At 38.8% G+C, this 25,735-nt stretch overlaps 1 long non-coding RNA gene across 1 annotated transcript; it reads right to left on the bottom strand.

Moving 5' to 3' along the window:
- Positions 1-5,444: 5,444 nt before the first annotated feature.
- LOC124143988 lies at positions 5,445-21,703 on the bottom strand. The gene is made up of 4 exons (XR_007222109.1): positions 21,426-21,703; positions 16,651-16,733; positions 11,540-11,598; positions 5,445-10,084 (listed from the first exon to the last, which is right to left on the bottom strand). It is a non-coding gene; the product is annotated as an uncharacterized LOC124143988 (long non-coding RNA).
- Positions 21,704-25,735: the final 4,032 nt, after the last annotated feature.

Here is a 25,735-nt window from a genome sequence, read left to right as displayed (position 1 = left end):
GATGGAAGAGGTGAGGCAACTCCCTCAAGGATTCTGTGGGATAATTTTCATGCAGATCGGTAAGTAAAATATGTATTGGCTTTTGTAAGTGATTTTGTTATTAGATTTAGCTTAAGACCCCTAGTCATAATACCGGCCATTCACCCATGGTCAGAAAACTAATATTGGACTTAATTAAATTTAATCATAAATATCAAATTATTTAGGGTAACTGTTTGCTTATTTTGTTTATTTTGAAGGCTTATAACACCCAACTCCATTGTCCAATCTTTTACAACTATTGTATTTTTCAGGCGAGAATGACATCAGTTCTGCAAGAGGCGCTGGGGAAATTGTAAACGCGATGGAAAGACTTGCTTCCCATGTCAGTGCTGCAATGCCAACATCACATCTGATTCTTGGATCTCTATTTGACAGACTCAAGCCAAGGGGCATGAGCAGAAATGCTTATAGTAAGAAAATGAGGACAATTAACAAGACTCTCCAGGAACAGTTGGGTGACAACCCTCATGTCACCATATGGGACCACAGCCGCCAGTTTAACATGCGGGATTCCTTGTTTCTGCCTGATGGTGTCCACTTAGTGAATAAAGGGAACTCTAAATTTTACCATTCAATAAGGAAGGCAATTGTATGCAACATGCCCCATTGATTGACAGAAGATTGACTTAAGGCTGTAAAAATAAATAAAAGATTTGAATGTAAGCACATGAAATTTTGAGCATCATTTTTGTCTTTATTTACCAGGATGACCAGTTATCTATGGGGTGAAAAAAGGATCACTGAACAACAAATTTGGTTATAAATACCAGTTCTTTTGGGTCAGTCCAATGACAATAAGTGAATGGCAGTTGATTCTGGTTGAAATCTTTATAATTATTCAGGTTGTAACATTTTGTGTTACAGTGACAATGACACGGTTAAGAAGTTCCTGGTGCCTGAAGGGCACTTGATTTTTGTAGTTATGCCTTTGTATTTATCTAATCCATGTCAGATTCCAATTTATCTTCTAATTGAGGCTTTAGTAGGTTCAACCAATATCCTTATTAAACAGTCAACTTAGCTGAAGTAATGATTCATTACATACAAGCAGGATCCCTTCGAGTTGGGGTCACTCAAACCATTAAGTCTCCTATTGCAAGTACTTTCCCGAGGACTTGTTTATGTCCATAAAATTCACAGTTTATATCATTAAACAATAATGCCCACTGAGTTTAAGCTATCTAAAAGGCAGAGGGGGGAAGTTTTTTTGTTTTAGTGTTTACTCCTTATGAAGTTACACTATATGTACTGATTTAATCTCAAACATTACTGAGGATATTGAGGAATGTGATGACTCAGAAAATCACTGCAGTTGAATGATATCCCACACTGACACATTTATTGTTAAAAAATACATGAAGAAAATTTGCATCCGGATACCTTCCGGAAACCTTCCGGAAACCTTCCAAATGCCTTCAGCAACCTTCAAATCTCTTGGTATTTTCAAGATAACTTTTTTATATGTTTCACACTTAAGTGAACAAAATGCACCCCCCAAATTTTGACATTATTTTTGGAAGGTTTCCGGAAGGTTTCCGGAAGGTATCCGGGCCGGATCCAAAATGGGAAGGTATCCGGAAGGTTTCCGGAAGGTTTCCGGAATCCGGAAACCTACACTTTTTTTGCTGTGTGAGAGAGCATGGTTTGCTTAATTCACAAAGCATGTATATTTTGTAAAACACTAGTGAGTATAGATATACAATGGTTTCTAGTAGACTACTTATTGGCTATTAGTTTGTCAAAAATCCACATGGGGACTCAATAATGATCTAAAATAGCCTTTCCATCCTGTTGACAGTCTATATTAACAACTGCGTCACATCAACAAAGCGGCATCTCTCTCACAACTTGATAAAAAAAACAAAAAACATCTACCATTAAAATCCTAGAGTGCTGAAGTTCCGATTTCCAAGTTTGACAATAAATATCATGTTCAACCATGTGGAGTTAATAAGTATTGGAGAAAACACGCTCACGAGGTTTTGGTAGACAGAGCATGCCCTGGGGAGAGGGAAAAACCAAGGGGGGAAATGTTTTTCCATGCTTATAAACCGAAAAAAGAAACTTAAAACAACATTTATCAACATTTTTATGTTTCGAACATACTTTCCATGAACCTTAGGAAACGCGCGTATAATATCTGTTGCTGGCGTACGGATCTTGAAAAGGACATTCTAAAAACCAGTGAGGCTTATCAACACCACTGTAGCCTCGTGGTACACTCACAGGGCTACAGATATATAGGTTGCGAGTTCGATCCTCGGGAACATAAAGAAAACATTTGTCATTAATTTTACATTTCATTACATGTTACAATCTGAACGGAAGTTATATTAATAAATTACCCAGGACATTATATAAAATCCCTGGGACATTACAATGTCCCTGTTTATGAGATTTAACCCGACTGGAAAGTAAAACCTCACAATGGGTTTTAATGCCTATAGAAAGAAGACTCTTACTTAATAGCGATCCCAATATAATTTACAGCCAAGATGGTAAATGGAGGTTTACTGAGTGTGTTGTGAGGTGGATGGGCACTCATCAAGGGTGAACACTGAATTTCTTATCTGAATCCATGTCCATACCCACAAGCATGGTGTAGTCTGGACCAAAACATATGCATAGTAAATTAATGGGTTTTTATAAATTTTATTATGGCTGTTGATATTGATATTGATACGTTGCACTAAGAGCACTGACATAACTGGACCGTGGACTATTCATTATGATGCATATATGGTTTCATCAATCGTTACCTGTCAGAGGATGCGGATAATGCTACTATTTGTCTGGGTACTTGCATCACTTCTGGGTCTCCTCCCACATCAATCTGACACAAGGGTGATATAACTGGAATTCTGTTCAAAGGGGGGTTAAACCCAACTCACTCACTCACTCACTCACTCACTGATACCCTTTCTTACACCCACAGCTGAGGCTATGGAAAATGCTGCTGATGCAGTGGCAGTGACCATTTCTTGTATTTTACCTTTTAAGTATAATTCATGTACATAATTAAATGCAGTTGTAGTCATTCTATCTTATTGCTCAGCCTACTGTTAACACTAAACCATCAGTCACATCACTCTTACTAAGCATGCTTAGTGCATGGTTTGTTTGTGAATGTCACACCCTGTGAACTAAGTTCAACTAACACAATAGCCCCAGCCCTCTCCCTACTCAAGCCTTTTGTCTATATGGCCAGCTTGGGTACTCAGCCATGCTGTGTGCTGGACACCTAAGGACTGTGGTCACTCCACATATACCTCTCCACGGATAAAGATATATATATATATTCACGTGTTTTTTTCACAAGGATCGTTATTGGGGAACCTTAGATCAAATTCCAAGGTTAGTATTGTATTATTGAATTGAGGATTTTATTCATTGAATTGTATTTGCAATATTGTAGATATTGTTTGTATTTGGAGCATATGTGTGTTTAGACACGAATACACGGAATGTAGATTCGTAATTTTATTGAGTTTAACAACCAAATAAGTATTCTACATTCATTAAAACATATATAAGCATTAAACTAAAAAGTAAGATTAGTAGTTTTAGAAATTATAGAGCTTACTTGTGATAAAAGAGGTAAGGCTAAGCAAGCATGCATGGTATGAATATATGAATGAATGAAAGTAAGCATGAATGAATGAAAGTATGCATATATGAATGAATGAAAGTAAGCATAAATGAATGAATGAAGGTAAACATAAATGAATGAATGCATGAGGCATTTTATAATATTTCTTTCATGTTCAGCTACATGTATATATGATAGAAAGTATTTGTTCTTATTGGCACGTCTGCATGTACTGTATATATTATTATTTCCTCTGCAGACGAGTTTTGCACTACTGTGCAGAAACTTAGCGGGGCATCGTCCCCAGGTGTGATATCAACCCAGGCCCACACACCTGGTAGGTTTACTTGTTGTTTACATGTTGTCGTTTACATGTCATTATCTAGTGTATGTATTTGATCATATATCAAGACAGAATACGTTTCTAATTAACATGTACATAAATATATTCTACCCAGTACATTTACAACAATACTCTGTACTGTATCTCATCATACTAGTATGCATATGAATTGTATGTACATATATGTGTTTATGATATGTATATTGTTTTATATGTGCTATATTGTATACCTGATTGTTTCAGGGTGGTTTTTCTTTAAAATCACATTCGAATTTCTGCAAATAAATATTGGCCATTGATGAAACACCGTAGTGTCTGTGGTCTGTGGGCAGTCCTGCTACAATGCTGTCATCAATTATTGTGAATATTTAATTTATTTTCAGTCCCTTAAAGAAATGCTGAGTACTTGTCAGCATATCAATGGACCTACCCATTATAGGAGGAAAAAAACCCATACTGCTTACAGTAACATAATCCTCATATGTCTGTTGCTGCAAATACTCCCCCTACAACAGGGGGCACGGGTGGCCCAGTCGTCTAAGGCGCCGCGATTCGCTGTGCAGAGTTGCGTCCCTTGGGCACGCCAGTAACCTATGATTGTGGGTTCGAATCCCGGTTCGCCCCGATTATGTTTCTAGATTTGTCAGCACCATACCCGTGCTCGTGGGTTTCACTGAAGTGGTAAACGTCTGAGACCTGCATCACTTCGGGCTTTCCTCCCACATTAAGCTGACACGCCATGATATAACTGGAATACTGTTAAAAGCGGCGTTAAACCCAACTCACTCACTCCTCCTACAACACAATAACAGCTGTAACAATGGTGAATGGTGCCTATGGTAGTGTGTGGCATACTATGAAATATACTGACACACGTATGTCTAATGTCTATATACAACACTGACACACATCTCATGTCCATGTGCGATACTGACACACATCTCAGACCATGTCTTGCCTATCTTTCTTTCTCTTAATGGGTGGTAGGGTAACCTAGTGGTTGAAGCATTCGCTCGTCACCCGCTTGTTTGTGTCCACTCCCTGATATTGCTGGAATATCACTAACAGGGGTGGAAAACAATATTCACTCACTCTCTCCTTTTGTAACAACATGATATTACTCACTCACTCATGCAGTCTCCCAGCGTTATACAAGCAGTAGTATAGACGATGGCGGTACGGCCTCACCCCACCCTGGACTTGGTCCAGCTCCTGACGATGGTTCCATGGAGGTCTTAAGTTTTATCAATTATGTGATGTCCATTACTGGATCATCATGTTTGGCTTGTAAAATGTAGCAATGTAGTAGTTTTACTTAACAGGAGCTGGACCTGGTCCGGGGAGGGGAAGGCCATTCTCCCATCATCTGCACTATTCAAGTAATGTTTGGGTTCAGAGAGTTACAAACTACAAAACCTCTCCCTGATCATACCGGTGATCAAAAGAGGCTAGACATGAACATAACTGCCATTCATGTTTGAGACACACTTTATTGGTTCTACACTAATGTGGGTGAAATCATAAAAAACTGTAACATAACGAAGTTAACACACTTACATGAAGATTTGGCAACACTTTAATTTGTTGGTTTACAGATCTCCCACTTCATGTAACAATAGTAACACAATTAAACATCTCCAGGCCAAAGTCAGAAGCCACAAACCGAAAACATAATATAAGTACACTTGTATCGTCATTTACCGGTCTTTCTTTTGTCATGAATAATGTATATAATCTTTGGCCACTGATAACACCAGATAAAAAGAAGAAACTTCCTGACAAAAGTTAAATGCATGTTTACATGACCTGCAAACATAGACACATCCTGCAGCCTAAGTCAAATTATCATCATTTTCTGTCTACTTCACCAACTCACCCAAATGATGTCATGACAAATATCATAATCTTGTTTGTATTCCCATTTCTCAGTTAGTCAGACATCTGTTAGCCATCAAATAAAAACAAGCCTTGTCACAGTCTGAGGGTCACCAAGCATCTTGGCACCCCACCACTGTCCATGCAGGACCTTCATGGGGTGAGCTTCATGGGGTGGGTCTCCGGTAACAGGTGCCCCCAACACCACAGGTGTTTCCACAGAGATGGGAGACACTGCACCTAAACTGAATTGGCTGGTAGCTATCATGTAGACTATCTCGTGAACATGAACAGCTCTCCATTTGCCATTTGCGGTTAATTGAACATTAACCTGGCCATATTTGACACCCCCGTAACTACTCTGATAGCCTGTCCACAGACAACACTGACCAATGCCACTCACAGCACCATCTTCTGTACTTTTGAAGTGTTTTATTGTCCATCCTGAATGGAATTGAACACTTTGTTGAACACAGGATACACAGGATACATTGTACATGCAAATCAGAAACTGCACTGGTGATCCTACTGCTTCATGACCAACAGTTAATATGAAATGTCAATGCCAGAGAATAGCCAGTCTTGAATATTCCCTGAAACAGATTCCATTGAGCAAAAAAGGCAAAATAGTAGTGAAAATTATATAAATCTATAGAAACTAATGAACAATAAATATGCTTTCATGACTTGGAACTACAAATAGTTAAAATTCTAAATAGGATGAACAGATATCATAAATGTCATTACATTCCTTATATGATAGAAACTTCTTATCTGCCTTGACCAAGTTTATAATTTGGGGACACCCTAATCCAATATTTACAGAAACAAATAATTTTAATGTACGAGTAGTCTAATGTTTCACATTATAAAAAGTATCAGTTAATTATAATATTTTAAAATATTTTAAAGTCCACAAGTGTCCTTGGTTAAGTGACCGACTCCATGGTCTAGCGTTTACCCATGGTCTAGCGTTCACACAGTGAGTGGAAGGTCCGGGGTTCAATCCCCGTCCGCAGCATACCAAACGATGTTAAACAATGGTACTTGTTGTTACCCTGTCTTAAGGGGCTAAAACAAAGACATGGTTTATGGCAGAACACAGATGTGAGTTTTGTTCTCTCATCTTTACATTGTCTTTATGTACAAATGATCTAAACAGAAATATTTCATTTAAGTAATTATTATGATGCAACTTTGAATTTGAATATTTGTATACTTTGAATGGTTCAGGTTTGTGTTGAAAACTGAGCAAGTGTTTTGTTCCTTTTTGTAGTTTTCTGAACCTCCTCATCATCAACGTAGGTATTTGATAACGCTAACAGTAACTCTTCAAGGATGAGAATTAGAAAACATGAATAAACTGACGGTGAGAGATTCACACTGTGTTTCTTGGCGCTACATTTAATATTAGTGTTGTAAAAAACTGCTTCAGTTAAAAAAATACTGCATATTCTGGCTTGATTTTTTCATGAAACACTATAAATGACCAACTTTTCCAAAACACATTACTTTCTCTCAAAAAATGTTACACATATAAGGATGTGTAGATTGAAATAGGTGCACCTGGGGACACAAGTTTCCTTATTCATGTGGCTTTAAGAGATTTTACATATGAAAAAATATTCACCCTACCTGAGCCCCCTTGCTACAGAAGTAAAAACTAATGGGCAGGAAAAGTGGGAGTTACAATTTGAAAACTGAAATTGGAACAATATCTGTAATAAAATATTTGGTACAAAACAGGATGTAAAACAGTGTTGATTTCAATACAAACTTACCCACGGAATTCTCACTCCTAATTCTGTTCTGTGTGTACTTAATTAAAATGATGAGTGCTCCTTCTGTCACAATGAAAAGGAAACAATTACCCACAAGTAGCAGCTTTCATTTTAGTTTTCTACTTAAGAATGTAATATTTGAGACCATGTACTTTCCTGCACTGCAATATTATATACAATATGCATACTTAATATATGCAGTATGTTTGTATTACTAGAGTGAATGTGTGAGTAAGAAGTATGTTATTTTCCATATAAATCTAAGATGTACTGATAAGTTGTGCTACATGTCATGTCTTTCTGCTGCCCTGGGTGGAAGCCCATTTTATGTAACAGGTACTTCATTTCAGAAACAATAAAAAACAAAAAAAATGATTATTTGTAGTAAAATTGGGAATAATTGTACTACAAAATCACAAACTGACACTGGAAAGATTAAATCTGGATGCTCTAAGAACCATATCAGTGTTCCCATTTACCGGTAATTACCAGTTTTTTACAGGTCAAATTCGGCTTGGACCGGTAATTCATGTGACTGCCAGTCCCTGTTGAGCAGCAAATATAGTTAGTACCTTATAAAAATCTTTGTTGTTGAACAAAACATAAGCAATATTTAAATTTTTCCAAACAAAGTCAGCTTGTCTGTTACCATCAGGGTTTCCCCTTGTCAACTATTAGTGGAAGGAAATAACATTTTGCCTTTCTTCAAGGTTAAATATGTGTAGCGACTTTGTCTCGAAATATTCAAAAAAGAGAGAGAAAAGTGTGACTGAACTTTGTATGAATGACTTGTAGATCTAAGTATGTTACTGCAGAGATGACATCATTGTATTGAACATGTTGAGGGAATTAAAACCAGGTAAAGTTTGTACATTTCTTATTGATTTAAAGTTGGGACTAACAAAAATTAGGGGGTAATTGTAATTTTTGGAGTTGACAGTCCACCAGCACTGGCAGTTTCAAAATCAAGCGGGAACACTGCATGTTGTGCAACAAAGGGCATAAGCACTTAAAAACTGTATACAGAAACAAATGTGAAAGCATTGTTACTTAGACGCAAAAATCAATCTTTAGCTTTATTCTACAAAATGGTAAATAACTAAGCACCAGCTTATCTCTGCAACCGTATCCCAGACCAAGCTAACACTCGTAGTGATTACAAACTTTCAGATGTAAGATTCTACAAAATCCTTAACACCTAACTCTACAAAATTAGAGTATAATCTATACGAAGAAATTAAATCTACTGGCTCATATTCAAATTCTCGAAGTGTATTATTATGCACTTACAATTACAAACATTTTTTATTATACAAATTTTGGAATCAGTTTCAGTCAAAATATCGCCTGCCGCCTCACTCAGATCCAGTGACCTAAACGGACATCAATTCGAGGAATCATAACTGACAGTCCAGTTTTCTCCTTAAGTCACTACCATGAAGACCTGCTACACTACTTCTTTTTCGTTACAATTCTGATCAAATTAGGAGCAATTTATTATATTACATATAGGATATGATGTTAATACAGTACTTTACGGATGTGAAGGCCTATCATCTGAAGCAAATCTGTCCATACTTTCATCACAAATTCTGGTAGATTTAAACTTAAATAATACAAATATGTGTCCCTTGTGGACATTATGTAGTACTTAATATTACGTACAATTCCATCGTTCTGACTATCCAAACCAAACACTGCTGATCATGCTAGCTAACTGTTTGTTTGTTTGTTGTTTAATGCCACACTCAGCAATATTCCGGCTATAAGACGGCGGTCAGTAAATAATCAAGTCTTGACCAGACAATCCAGTGATTAATATCATGAGCATCGATCCACCCAATTGGGATCGATGACATGCATCAACCAAGTCAGCGAGCCTGACCACCTGATCCCGTTAGTTGCCTTTTACGACAAGCATAGACATCATAATGAGGATGTGTAATAACCTTGGTGTGTGGAATAAGCCTTTGGATCAACGTTATTTGAACAGATCATTGTGTCATCCTATACCACTCAAAAAGGGTTAAAAGCCACCCAATTCTTTTAAATTACTATCATCAATGTGTCATGGCATAACATGATCAACATATTAATCACTGGATTGTCTGGTCCAGACTTGATTATTTACAGACCACCGTCATATAGCTGGAATATTGCTGAGTGCGGCATTAAACAAAAAAAATATCCATCCAACATCCATCCTAATTATGAAGGCATTGTTGTACACCGCAAGGGCATGCTTAATCCTGGTACTCACAATGAAGGCTTTGGTGTATTAATCGCAAGGGCTAACACACTGCCTCTCTTATAATAACACATCCAAGTCCTCGAGATGAAGGCATTTTCATACATCGCAAGGACACATACTCAGGTCCACGCTTATCACACATCCAGGTCTTCGTAATGAAGGCATCGCTATACATCTTGAGGGCATACACACTCCAGTCCTCGCTAATCACACATCCAGGTAATATGAAAAACATCAGGTGGTTATTCACACTTTTTCAGTATAGAAGAGGAATATGTACTCACTAAGTTTCACCTTCACAGGTTTATGGTTTCAAAGTTGTTTTTAAATCAAATAACAATTGACAAACAATCCATGACATTGGTTCACTTGGGCCAAAAGGTCAAAGTGAGCATAGAAGTCATCTTATGGAAAAGGTTTTCCTTACAAAATCCGTTTTTAACACTATTTTCCTTAAAAAACTTGTTTTTAATATCAATATGCTAAATCATATTCAATATCCCAATCTCATATTTGATAATTGATTGTGATTGATTGTCAAAATCCAAAAGTCCAGAGAGGTAAGCTTGAAGCAATGCAGGACGTTTACCACTTTGGTGAAACCCATGTATGGTGCTGACAAACATAGAAACATAATCGGGGTGAACCGAGAGTTGAACCCATCAAATTGTTAGTGTTACTATTACATATTATACATATACCAACTATGTATTCATGAGAAAAGAGGAAGACTGGTCTGTCTCTGGTAACTTGTCTCCACTTTTGTAATTGTCGTAAATTAATGATGCATGCCCCCAAAATATATAATGCAGCATCTTGATAAATTTGTTTTATTTCAAATGAAAATCCTTAAACAAGTTCTAAAAATATATAAAAATTGGAGTTTCTCCATTATGACAAAAAGCAAAACGTTGTCCCTTTAGGCCAGCTAACCATTCCTGAATTACCTCAATGGCAGGGATGGAACACTATTTGAAAAACATTATCACGCGATGCCTACAGTGACACATGCCTACAGGGAATAATAGCTACAGAGTATGTTGACTAGTCAGGTCTTCTAATGCCTACAGTGACACATGCCTACAGGGAATAATAGCTACAGAGTATGTTGACTAGTCAGGTCTTCTAATGCCCACAGTGACACATGCCTACAGGGAATAATAGCTACAGAGTATGTTGACTAGTCAGGTCTTCTAATGCCTACAGTGACACATGCCTACAGGGAATAATAGCTACAGAGTATGTTGACTAGTTAGGTCTTCTAATGCCTACAGTGACACATGCCTACAGGGAATAATAGCTACAGAGTATGTTGACTAGTTAGGTCTTCTAATGCCTACAGTGACACATGCCTACAGGGAATAATAGCTACAGAGTATGTTGACTAGTTAGGTCTTCTAATGCCTACAGTGACACATGCCTACAGGGAATAATAGCTACAGAGTATATTGACTAGTTAGGTCTTCTAATGCCTACAGTGACACATGCCTACAGGGAATAATAGCTACAGAGTATATTGACTAGTTAGGTCTTCTAACGCCTACAGTGACACATGCCTACAGGGAATAATAGGGAACATCTTCTACATATCATCATCATCATCATCATCATCATCATCATCCAACTCAACACTACGATCAACCAACAATAAAGTCTACCTGACCACCACACAGCTCAGCCAGATCCACCACCGACAAATCCACCCAACTCACACAACCTAAAACAAACAGAAATAACATGAGATCATATATATCACCTACGGAACTGCATAAAAACAGCCAAAAAAGTATGCACCAAAAAAACACCCCAAGCAAATTTAGAATATAAAATTTAATATGCCAACTTTTGCGGCCGAGGCTTCAAATCACCAAACCAATCAGCACTCCATAACGTACTAAGAGCCCCCACCATTGATGGTTTAAACATAAATTTGCAGCCCCCACAAGGCAAACACAAATACAAAGAGTCATTTACCTGGACACAAGACATGGAAGAATAGATACAATTAGCAAACCAATACCCAACACAACCAAAAATACTAGAATACATAACAGTAAAGAGGAAACAACCCATCACAGGCAGAACATCCACCTAAACAATTTTCATAACATTCAAAGCCATATCACTCCCCACTCACATCACCTTCTGCGCAATAAATGATAAAGTCCACCCCATCAGAAAAAAAACAATCCAATGTGACCAGTGCCAATCTTTTGATGCACTCTACTACATGCAAAAATGACCCACTATGTCCAAAATGTGACTCTGAAAACCATCTAATTCAGGAGTGCACGTGGGCTCCTTTCTGTAGGAACTGTAATGCCGAAGGACATATAGCAAACCAAACCAATCAAACAACATATTTTTAAACTTGATAAAAACATAAAACAGTCACATGACCAAAACCAGCAATCATACAACAACACCACATTACCACAGACGAGGAATTCCTACCACTGTCAGACCAGACTCTAGACTCTACAGTTAGTTCCTTCCAACCCCGCCCCCCTACTCCCCCAAACAACCAGAAACCACAATCTCAAAGACAAAAACCTAAACCAAAACAGATACTCGCAACTTCTCAACCCACCTCCAAACACACAGAAACCATAGTAGACACATCCCCTACCCCCTACCCCCTACCCCCCACCCCCCACCAAACCTAATACACATACACATACACATACACAACCTATCCTACCCTACCCCTTAAACCACACCAACTCCCAACCCCGGCCCCTACTACAGGCAATACCCAGGCCCAAACCAAAATTTAAATCCGCCGTCCCCATACCACTACCACCCAACCATCCACCACCCAACCATCCACCATCACAACCCCCAATCCCGTCAGCATGCCCAACCACTCCAACACCCATACAACCACACCACCACCCACATTACTCAGCAAAATAACAGAAAAGCAAAAAAAAAATCAAAATTTAAAAACAGCACCTTCAGCAACCATAACTCAACAAAAATATAACAACATAACAAACTTATTAAGTTCATAGCAGCTGCCCTTCTTTTTATATTGTAAAAAATACAATAGCCTTGCTCACAAGTTAAACTCTACCAAAAATCTTATGCCAGTTTCCTAACTGCCACCCACAGTTGAAAAATAAACTAAAGTCATATCACTAAACTAAAATTAACTCAAAGTTATACCCATCACCATGTCATTCATAACTATCTCTTTGACAGCAAATCTTTACAAAAACAAGCTGGGAAGTTTATAACGTCACATGGGGCAGTGATCACTGGTCCTTAAAATCATACATAATATAATAAACAAATCCCTTTCAACTAACGATCAAACTTCAGGAAACACCCAGCAAACAAATTTCAATTTAAAACAAACAAACTGGCCGCTGTTCATCAAACTCTGCCATCAATCTGACACATCACATGATCACGAATACAAAACACGGACACAGACACTTTTAATACAAAAGTATACGCCGATGCATCACAAGACACAAACTGGCCATCACATACCACACATACGCTGATGCATCACAAGACACAGCATCACAAGACACAAACTGGCCATCACATACCCACAAATACGCCGATGCATCACAAGACACAAACTGGCCATCACATACCCACTCATACACCGATGCATCACAAGACACAAACTGGCCATCACATACCCACGCATACACCGATGCATCACAAGACACAAACTGGCCATCACATACCCACGCATACACCGATGCATCACAAGACACAAACAACAACACCAGCATAGGTATCCATGTAGACCAACCCCACAATTACCACTAAATATCATCACAAAAATTCAAATACAGCAGAATTACTGACCATATCAGCAGCACTCCACCAAGCGAAAAACCTGAACAAAACCCACTTTCTTATAATTATGTAAAAATGGTTATGAAAAAATTGGTTTTGGAACAAACATAATTAAATGGGTTAATATCTTAACTAAGAATGCATCTTGTGTAATACAAAATCGACATCTCTCCACCTTTTTCAGAACCAAAGAGGATGCCGGCAAAGGAATAACAATAAATGATATGGAGTATAAATTAGGTCAATATGCAGATGATACACAGTTATTTTTAGATGGATCTGAAGAGCTGCAATTGATACTTTGAATAAATTGTATAGAATATCCGGTCTTAAGGTAAATATTGACAAACCTAAAGCTACATGGATAGGTTCAGTTGCAGGAAGCAGCATCACAAACTAGAAGACATGAAGACATAATATCAGACTGGCATCAGGGAAACTTGGAAGTCTTGGGAATAATATTTAATCCCACATTACTTGATCCATGGGTAATAAATACAAGAAAAAGACTCGAACATATGAATAGATTACTGGGAAGCTGAAAAAAAAGACATCTACCATTAACAGGTTAAATCACAGTTTTTAAGACTCTGGCTTGTTCAACATTTGTTCATATATTTTCAGCACTTCCAAACCCACCTGATAATTTTATTGGAAAATTTAATAAACTATTTTATACATTCATTTGGAATAACAAACCAGACAAAATAAAAATATCTACTTTGATAAGGAAATATGAAGGAGGTGGTCTGAGAATGATAGATACCAGCCATTTTATTGATTCATTGAAATTATCATTTTTAAGGACAAGTTTACAAAAACCTACTTCATCAACATTAAAGAACTTCCAATCAAAACAGATATTCCTTTTGGGAGCAAATATTGATAAGTGTATAACTTCGAAAAATCCCTTTTGGGGGGACATGTTGAATATTTGGGGTAATTACTACAGAAAACAAAGTTGACAAACAAAGTATTGACAAAATTTTATCAGAACCATTATGGTTCAATCACCAATATAAAAATAATTTAATTCTAAAACATTGGTGTAATAAGGGTATTCATAGTTTAAAAGATTTATGTAGCAACAACAGATTTTGAACATTTGAAGAATTACAAAACCAATTTCAAATTAAAGGTACTTTACTTGACTACAACAGAGCAATGCTAAATATTCCTAAATCATGGGAAAAAGCAATAAATGGCAGATCTTCTATCACAGCTAACTTATACATAAATAACATTTTGAGAGACATGTTGATACGAAAGGGCTCCAGAATATTTTATGATGAACTTATAGCTATAAACTAACTTTTCTCTGATGTGTGATAAATGGGTGTGATAAACGCTTTCTTTATTTGTAGATTGTATACCAATGATGTTAAACTAATAGATTTCCAGTACAGATTCATAAATTGAGCTTTATATACCAAAAAGGAATTATGGAAAATGAAGTTAATAGATGATGATATATGCTCATTTTATGTCTCTGAATCTGAAAACTTCTACCATGTGTATGTAGAATGTGTTTTTGTAAAGGAATTTTGGTTAGAAATTGAAATGTACCTTAACTCGAAACTTGCTTATGATATTCATATTACCATTCTGGATAAGTTATTTTGCTACAACCACATAATTCTTCTTGCAAAAAATGCATTCACCAGTCAAGCACTAAGAAAACTCCATTATGCTTTCCTTTTTTCATAAAATGTTGAAAGATGTATGTAAAATAGAAAAATTCATGAAAAATAGTAGTATTAAGAGATTCGACAGAAAATGGATGGAATTATCAGCCTACTTATTATAATTTCTCAGTCAATCAATAGATGTACTTACCCATATCTGATCATGTTTTAAGATTCTATGAATAGCTACATGTATATATATACCTCATGTACCAATGTTACATATATGTCTACTGAATTGAAATAAAAATATTTTAAAAAAACAACAATCTGACTGAAAGACTCTTTAAGCTCCATAAAAAAATTCAAAATAAATACTTAAAAACTTGACTAGACTTAAAAACAACATGATTAAACTAACTTCAGAATTTAGATCAGATAAATCAGTTGATCTATCATAGATACCTAGCCACTCAAACATACCAGGTAATGACTCCGCTGACACAGCAGCCAAATAAGCAATGATAAATCCATCCCCCAAATTAATCTTTTCCACCTCTCTAAGCCGAAGCATTAAAAATCTAAATTTTCAATCACTTATTAAAAATTATAACTCCAAATGGAGAAAATCCCTTTTCACCAAACCTCTAATACCTGTTAGTATTAGAGATATGGTTAGAACAAACACATACACCACTATCAACAATCAGTCAAACTTGTTGCCTTGGAAACAGAAACTTTTTCTTTTTAAATTCAAAAATAGCAAAAAGCACCACTTCAGCCCTTGATTAATACATGTACCAGGTCTACATGAACAGTCTTTCACAGTTTTAAGGTTGTGCTCTGGAAACGACACCTATCCCTACCTTTTGACACTAACTCAAAATTGTTTCCATGGAAATCAAGAAAATGAAAAATGCCCCAAATCTGTAAAATAGCAAAGGGCACCTCTTTGGAATCTGTTTGATATATCTGCCAAGTTTTGTTAAAAGATTTTGAATGGTTTTCCAGTTACGCTCTGGAAATGAAATGATTACTGATGGACATACGGACAGACAGACAGACAGACAGACAGACTAGGCGTCGACCATATCGCCGCATCATATGCCAGGGGATAACAAGAGGTACAGATCGTGTTGTTTTAGTTTCGTTTCTCTTCACTTGCATCTCCAGTATTTTGATGGCAATTTAGAGTCAAGTTTGAGATATTTCATGAGAAATAAGAATTTCATTTTCTTTACTCAAAATGGAAAAGGAAATGTATAGTTATAAAATGCTTATCATGGAATCTTTAAACTATGACAAATCCAAATAAAGTTGAATACTTCACGTGGCAGAAAGGCGGTAGGCAAGTCCTCCTCCATGGCTTCAGATACAGACTCAACAACCAGCGACTGACTTGTGTACACTGGAAATATGTACAGAACCCAGGATTAGTCAGCACCGCAGTGTCAACTCAATGCAGTTTATTCTGCAACCATAACATCGACAGAAAAACCGGAAGGTCCGGTTCAACCAAAAGTTGGAATAAACAAAAGCGAACGCGGATGCGTGTAATGGCTCAGGGAGGCTGCCTGGGCAAGTGTACCCCAGTGGGTCGGTACCAAGTTAGCTCAGATGGTTCATGGTGCCCGTCCCCAATCCCTTAAGAGGACTTACACTGAGATGGATCAGAGGTTGCGGACAAGTTCATAGCAGGATTAAGACTCCCCTTGAATTTCTTAGTGCTGCTGGACAACCAAATAACTGTGCTGACATGTGACTTTAAAGATAGGTATTAAAGTGACAATACAGTGAGACATATTTTATATAATATATATCTACATTTTTAACTTGTAATGATAACCTAACACTAAGAACCATAACAATTTGGAACGTGAACACACAATGATATTTAGAATGTAACAAATGTTATATTTGGGATCACACTTTCTAAGCCTCGGTGGCTGAGTGGGTTAGATCGCTGAGTTTGTGAGCTTGCGATTAGGTGCCTCACTCTATTTGTCAACATAATTATGATCTCTAGAGGGGCATTACTGCCATCAATCATCTAAACTGTGACTATACTTTCAGTGCATATCTTTATTTATTATGATTATTTATTCTGAACTTTATTTTGTCATGGTCACTGGACAAATGCCTTATGGGTGACCTCTATTGTGCTGACCTGTCTTGTGTGAGAGGTTAACATGCAGATTATATACAGATGATCTGAAAACCTTTAATTTTACTCTATTTATTATGCCTGTTTGGCATTATTTTTTTTTAACATTTGAAAATCTATACTGCATTCACATTTCATACAACACAAGTGCATTTGTTGGCTGTTTTCCATCCACTATGTGGTTGCTCAAAGCACACTTATCAGCCGTTCAGTGGATCAGCTTGCACTTAACAATCATACCCAGCTCCCTAGGGAGTATACAACCCAAACTGCTTTGAGGCACTAGCAGGTTAACCGTCACATTGACATCTCATCCTACCGGGTACCCATTCACTGCTGGGTGAACAAAGGCACATTTCAAACAGTCACTTGCCCAAGGGGACACCACAAACGTTAAATGTGCTTCAGAGTGAGGCAGTACCAAAGTCCAAGAAAATCTCAGCAGCCAAGCTGCTGAACAAAGTCATCCAACTACTCCCCACAACCAGTGTAGCTTAACTTGACATGATTTGTGACCTGTGCACTGTGCACAGGACAACATGCCACCAGCTCATGCGTTCTGATACAGATATGATAAATGATCAATAATTCTTATATTAAAACAACTATCTTGACACCTTACTTTGCAGACTCTGAGTTTCTATCCAAATTGATCCTATGAAAGTGTTTGATGGGAGTAGGTATTGTACAGTATCAACAGAGAATCAGGGCATTTAATTGTAAGGTTCTTTGTACAAAGAGATTTAAACACAGTCTACATCTATATTATATTATCTAGTTCATCTGTACTTTCAGCACTAGGGGGATGTAGATGCCTAGTATAGGAAGTCCCAATTACAAGATTCATATTATTAACATCAAATTTAATGATATAATGTAATATATATTAGAAAAAACAGGTTACACTCTCATATTTTAAATGAAGAAATTACTACCAGGTTTCCGCAGTGCATTTACTCTAGATAGATCTACAAGGGTCGCAGGGGTTGCCATCTATATTAATGACAACTTATTTACTAAATGCATGGAGAAGTTATTAATAGGACTCAAGACATTTTGGATGAAAATCACTTGTAAGAAGGAACAACTGTTGATCTGTGATAGAGATGTTGTAACATACTTAAAGTGGTCAATACTGCGGCTTGATTGATATGTTAATAGGTATTGATTCAATATAGATTACCTTAGTATCTTTAAACCACTAGAATATTTGCAGGCAACTATTGGTCTTCATCAAATTATTATTGAACCCACAAGGATTACTAAGCACCCCTGAACATTTATTAGTATTTTACTCTTCAGGTGTTCTTGGGCCTGTGAGTGGCGACCATTGTCTCGTACATGGTAATCTGATTAACTCTAAACCCCCTGACCTGAGTTTTACAAGAAAGATGTATTATAAGTTTGCTTGACAAGGTTAAATTAATGAGGTATTTGTGTAAGTATAACTGTATGCTCACCCTACTGAAGGTGCCAGATACACCAACAATGTCCTTAGCCACAATTACCTTAAGTTACCCTGGTCAGTCAGTCAGTCAGTCAGTCAGTCAGTCAGTCAGTCAGTCAGTCAGTCAGTCAGTCAGTCAGTCAGTCAGTCAGTCAGTCAGTCAGTCAGTCAGTCAGTGGTTTAATGTGACTTTTGACAATACTGCATTAATATCATGGTGGAGGAAACCAGAAATGGGCTTCGCCACATTATACTCAATTGAACCCGTACCTGGCATGACAAGTGAACACTTTAACCCTGAGGCTACCAGGAGACACTGAGGCTGACTACTACTATTTTCATGAGGAAGACAACCACATCAGATTCAAGTTCAACTCATTACCTTTTCAGTGACATAAACTGTTTGACAAAACAAAGAGTGCACATGAAATCATATACCAAATGCAGCACCAGTTTATTGTAGTCCTCCACAGTTGCAGGGTTTTAATAAAAACCAAATAAAAAGGTACCCAGAAAGGCTTGCCTCATTCTCTGTGACTATCCAATCATCCCAGGGTGACTGCTGTATGTCAGGTCCATAGAACCCATGTAGTCAGCCAACTGTAGCCCGGTGGTCGGGATGTGTGAGCTGGCTCACTGTGTGTCACTCTACCCAGTACACAGTGCTGACCTATACTGCTGGATATACCTATTGGTAATTGCTCTATACTGCAAACCCCCTAGTTTATCCTTAGATTATCCAACAGGCTTGTCTTACCATACTAGCTGTGCCATAATGGATACAGTGAGCATCAACCCAATGTGCAAATCTGTCAGCATCCCAGCTAAGTGTATGATGCTACTCAGTTCAATAAACATGATAAAACAAAACATGAAAGATTCAAATCATATTTTGTATGCATTTATTCAAAATCCCACCTGTCCAAAACATACATTTACCCACAATTAAGATGTCACCATTATCATGTTCATGTCAATATGCACATCATTAGCCTCACGGTATCTCAACATGTCCACTGTATAAGCTATGAACTGCACCAAGTCATGGCAAGTAAAGAATATTAGTGACTGACTGACTGACTGACTGACTGACTGAGTCAGATTTGCCAAACTTTTGTCAATAAATTATAAACAAGTAATGCATGTCCAGTTTTGGTTTATCATAAGCATCTGCCCCTACCACCCTGTGTGAAGATGTGAAGCATTGTTGAAGCATTGTTGAAGCACCGCATAATGTCTCCTGAATTATCTGCTGTAAGGCAGGCAGGCAGGCAGGCAGGCAGGCAGGCAGGCAGGCAGGCAGGCAGGCAGGCAGGCAGGCAGGCAGACAGACAGACAGACAGATAGATATCACACACACACACACACACACACACACACACACACACACACACACACACACACACACACACACACACACACACACACACACACACACACACACACACACACACACACACACACACACACACACACACATTATGATCCGGGTTAGATTAGATCTTCAGCAACCCATGCTTGCTGCAAATGGTGGCTATGCTTGTCGTAAAAGGCAACTAATGGGATCTGGTGGTCAGCTTCGCTGACTTGGTTGCTGCATGTCATCGTATCCTAATTGTGTGGATCATGATGTCAATCACTAGATTGTCTTTTCCAAACTCGATTATTTACAGACCGCCGTCATATAGCTGCAATATTGCTGAGAGCGGCATTAAACAACAAACAAACAAACAAACAAACAAACAAACAAACAAACAAACAAACCAAACCACACCACACCACACCACACCACACCACACCACACCACACCACACCACACCACACCACACCACACCACACCAAACCAAACCAATGAAATCAGAATAGGGCTGTTAAGTCTTATGAACTGTGGAATAACTGAGTTAAAGCCTTGGCAGGTTTACTAACAGTGCAACATTGTTTCTACAGTGTAGAACATTTAAGAGTCTCCAAACAGTGAGTTGGTATGAACTTGTTTCTCTGTAGAACACTGTGCCAGTTAGCACCACTATGAGCAGTTCAACACAGGGTTGTTGTTGTTGTTCAATAGGTAGTTGACAATGGCCCCAAAGCCGCAGACGAGCTGCCTCCTTTAAATGATTGCCTCTTACAAGTAGCATAATATGACATTGACATTGAACAAGAGGACAAATGGCAGCGGTTGGTTCCATGATGGTGTGTTTGATATTTAAAAACAATCCACAACATTATTTTTGATTATTAGTGGTGAAATATTAATTTATTTTTTATCTCTTTGTAATGACGTGTCAATGTTGTTTTATTCCAGTGTGGACGACATTCTGAATAAATGTTTGTGACATGCCGACAGCACCGTTGTTTAATTGGGCGTGGCAGAAAGAGTGAACAGAAACTGAAGCTCTCTCGCGTGATGAAGTATTTTTGGACTTCTGTTGCTGCAAAGACAATTTACCTTTGCATGTGCTGCTCAATGCAACCTCAATATTACTTACCTACACTGTGTGAAAAGAACTCTTCATATTCCTCACTGGGATGATAAGCAATCGGCGACTTTAGGTGACAGGCGCAAGGGAGCAATGGCAATGGCTGCAAGGAAGTCGTACAATTGTGAATGGAAGGAAATGACCGCAAGAGGACGTTGGCAGCGTTAAGATGGTCCCCGAAAAGACAAATAAATATGTGTTAGGAAAAAATGCTAAGGACCCAGACCAATATAAATAGCACGTAAGCTATTAGCAAAGCTGTTTTGTGAAATGTCGTGAAAGGAATTCTCCCAGACGTGGCGTATTCGTGGGCCGTCGTTGATAAAAACTAGTTCCAAAAAAATTAAAACGATGGTTGCCAATTTTTGGATCGTCAGTAGTGTGTGGAACATTCTGTTGAACTATCCAGCGGTGGTTATTTGTCCAAACTGTCTATAGTCGCGACGCGGTGCTGTGCGAAAGTTTGCACTATTTTCTCTTTTCTGGGGACCATCACCAACATTCTCTTGACTTTTTGTTTGTTCCAATAATTGTTTCAAGGTGTATACTGAGGGCCATTTAAAGTGAAATACATTGTTTGTGTGAGACGGTGGTAAGACATAAGGGCGGGGACGAACTAAAGAGCAAGGTGTGAAAAAATCCATCAAGAAAGCAAACGTTTCATTTCTTGTTTTGTCTTCGAGTTTAGAACATTTGAAGTATGAAACACAAGGTCCAAAGTTCATCTGTTGCCGAAGTTATCAGGTCTTTCTTCTAATAAGGTATACCTCATACACGGGCGCAGCATAGCACGTGTGTTTGATTGGTGTAAATGCAGTTCGGACATAGACATACAGAAACACATACACATACATTTATTTCAGTAATGTAAAGTCTCAGGCCCATACTACAATTGAATTGTTTTTTCCCCAAGCATTCTGGTATACGAAGACTTGGTACAATATGTTTTACAAAGTTCAGGAATATTGTTCACAGATATACAGTATTCAGATATACGCATTGAAACTTTGCATGCGGGTAGACCTTGACCTGGAGGTCACGTTTTCACCGTCCTTGACCCCCGCTCACCCCTGGGAGTGGAGCTATGGGCGATCAAAGACGATCTCAACATTGGCTCCAAAGTGAAAAATGTTCAGTTCAGTATGTCCCAAATGACCTGAGGAGTCGACCAGCCAAGTCTGAGACTCCTACCATGATATGACCTTTTTGGTCAAAAATGCTGTAAAAAGACTATAAGTCTAACACCTAGTACTCCAATGACACCAAAAATTAAAAATTCTCGCAGCGATTTGAAACTTTGCATGCGGGTAGACCTTGACCTGGAGGTCACGTTTTCACCGTCCTTGACCCCCGCTCACCCCTGGGAGTGGAGCTATGGGCGATCAAAGACGATCTCAACATTGGCTCCAAAGTGAAAAATGTTCAGTTCAGTATGTCCCAAATGACCTGAGGAGTCGACCAGCCAAGTCTGAGACTCCTACCATGATATGACCTTTTTGGTCAAAAATGCTGTAAAAAGACTATAAGTCTAACACCTAGTACTCCAATGACACCAAAAATTAAAAATTCTCGCAGCGATTTGAAACTTTGCATGCGGGTAGACCTTGACCTGGAGGTCACGTTTTCACCGTCCTTGACCCCCGCTCACCCCTGGGAGTGGAGCTATGGGCGATCAAAGACGATCTCAACATTGGCTCCAAAGTGAAAAATGTTCAGTTCAGTATGTCCCAAATGACCTGAGGAGTCGACCAGCCAAGTCTGAGACTCCTACCATGATATGACCTTTTTGGTCAAAAATGCTGTAAAAAGACTATAAGTCTAACACCTAGTACTCCAATGACACCAAAAATTAAAAATTCTCGCAGCGATTTGAAACTTTGCATGCGGGTAGACCTTGACCTGGAGGTCACGTTTTCACCGTCCTTGACCCCCGCTCACCCCTGGGAGTGGAGCTATGGGCGATCAAAGACGATCTCAACATTGGCTCCAAAGTGAAAAATGTTCAGTTCAGTATGTCCCAAATGACCTGAGGAGTCGACCAGCCAAGTCTGAGACTCCTACCATGATATGACCTTTTTGGTCAAAAATGCTGTAAAAAGACTATAAGTCTAACACCTAGTACTCCAATGACACCAAAAATTAAAAATTCTCGCAGCGATTTGAAACTTTGCATGCGGGTAGACCTTGACCTGGAGGTCACGTTTTCACCGTCCTTGACCCCCGCTCACCCCTGGGAGTGGAGCTATGGGCGATCAAAGACGATCTCAACATTGGCTCCAAAGTGAAAAATGTTCAGTTCAGTATGTCCCAAATGACCTGAGGAGTCGACCAGCCAAGTCTGAGACTCCTACCATGATATGACCTTTTTGGTCAAAAATGCTGTAAAAAGACTATAAGTCTAACACCTAGTACTCCAATGACACCAAAAATTAAAAATTCTCGCAGCGATTTGAAACTTTGCATGCGGGTAGACCTTGACCTGGAGGTCACGTTTTCACCGTCCTTGACCCCCGCTCACCCCTGGGAGTGGAGCTATGGGCGATCAAAGACGATCTCAACATTGGCTCCAAAGTGAAAAATGTTCAGTTCAGTATGTCCCAAATGACCTGAGGAGTCGACCAGCCAAGTCTGAGACTCCTACCATGATATGACCTTTTTGGTCAAAAATGCTGTAAAAAGACTATAAGTCTAACACCTAGTACTCCAATGACACCAAAAATTAAAAATTCTCGCAGCGATTTGAAACTTTGCATGCGGGTAGACCTTGACCTGGAGGTCACGTTTTCACCGTCCTTGACCCCCGCTCACCCCTGGGAGTGGAGCTATGGGCGATCAAAGACGATCTCAACATTGGCTCCAAAGTGAAAAATGTTCAGTTCAGTATGTCCCAAATGACCTGAGGAGTCGACCAGCCAAGTCTGAGACTCCTACCATGATATGACCTTTTTGGTCAAAAATGCTGTAAAAAGACTATAAGTCTAACACCTAGTACTCCAATGACACCAAAAATTAAAAATTCTCGCAGCGATTTGAAACTTTGCATGCGGGTAGACCTTGACCTGGAGGTCACGTTTTCACCGTCCTTGACCCCCGCTCACCCCTGGGAGTGGAGCTATGGGCGATCAAAGACGATCTCAACATTGGCTCCAAAGTGAAAAATGTTCAGTTCAGTATGTCCCAAATGACCTGAGGAGTCGACCAGCCAAGTCTGAGACTCCTACCATGATATGACCTTTTTGGTCAAAAATGCTGTAAAAAGACTATAAGTCTAACACCTAGTACTCCAATGACACCAAAAATTAAAAATTCTCGCAGCGATTTGAAACTTTGCATGCGGGTAGACCTTGACCTGGAGGTCACGTTTTCACCGTCCTTGACCCCCGCTCACCCCTGGGAGTGGAGCTATGGGCGATCAAAGACGATCTCAACATTGGCTCCAAAGTGAAAAATGTTCAGTTCAGTATGTCCCAAATGACCTGAGGAGTCGACCAGCCAAGTCTGAGACTCCTACCATGATATGACCTTTTTGGTCAAAAATGCTGTAAAAAGACTATAAGTCTAACACCTAGTACTCCAATGACACCAAAAATTAAAAATTCTCGCAGCGATTTGAAACTTTGCATGCGGGTAGACCTTGACCTGGAGGTCACGTTTTCACCGTCCTTGACCCCCGCTCACCCCTGGGAGTGGAGCTATGGGCGATCAAAGACGATCTCAACATTGGCTCCAAAGTGAAAAATGTTCAGTTCAGTATGTCCCAAATGACCTGAGGAGTCGACCAGCCAAGTCTGAGACTCCTACCATGATATGACCTTTTTGGTCAAAAATGCTGTAAAAAGACTATAAGTCTAACACCTAGTACTCCAATGACACCAAAAATTAAAAATTCTCGCAGCGATTTGAAACTTTGCATGCGGGTAGACCTTGACCTGGAGGTCACGTTTTCACCGTCCTTGACCCCCGCTCACCCCTGGGAGTGGAGCTATGGGCGATCAAAGACGATCTCAACATTGGCTCCAAAGTGAAAAATGTTCAGTTCAGTATGTCCCAAATGACCTGAGGAGTCGACCAGCCAAGTCTGAGACTCCTACCATGATATGACCTTTTTGGTCAAAAATGCTGTAAAAAGACTATAAGTCTAACACCTAGTACTCCAATGACACCAAAAATTAAAAATTCTCGCAGCGATTTGAAACTTTGCATGCGGGTAGACCTTGACCTGGAGGTCACGTTTTCACCGTCCTTGACCCCCGCTCACCCCTGGGAGTGGAGCTATGGGCGATCAAAGACGATCTCAACATTGGCTCCAAAGTGAAAAA

This window comes from Haliotis rufescens, unplaced genomic scaffold (assembly GCF_023055435.1).
Source record: "Haliotis rufescens isolate VD_foot unplaced genomic scaffold, xgHalRufe1.0.p SCAF_196, whole genome shotgun sequence".
Taxonomy (NCBI): Eukaryota; Metazoa; Mollusca; class Gastropoda; order Lepetellida; family Haliotidae; genus Haliotis; species Haliotis rufescens.
This window is presented reverse-complemented; position numbering and strand designations above follow the sequence as displayed.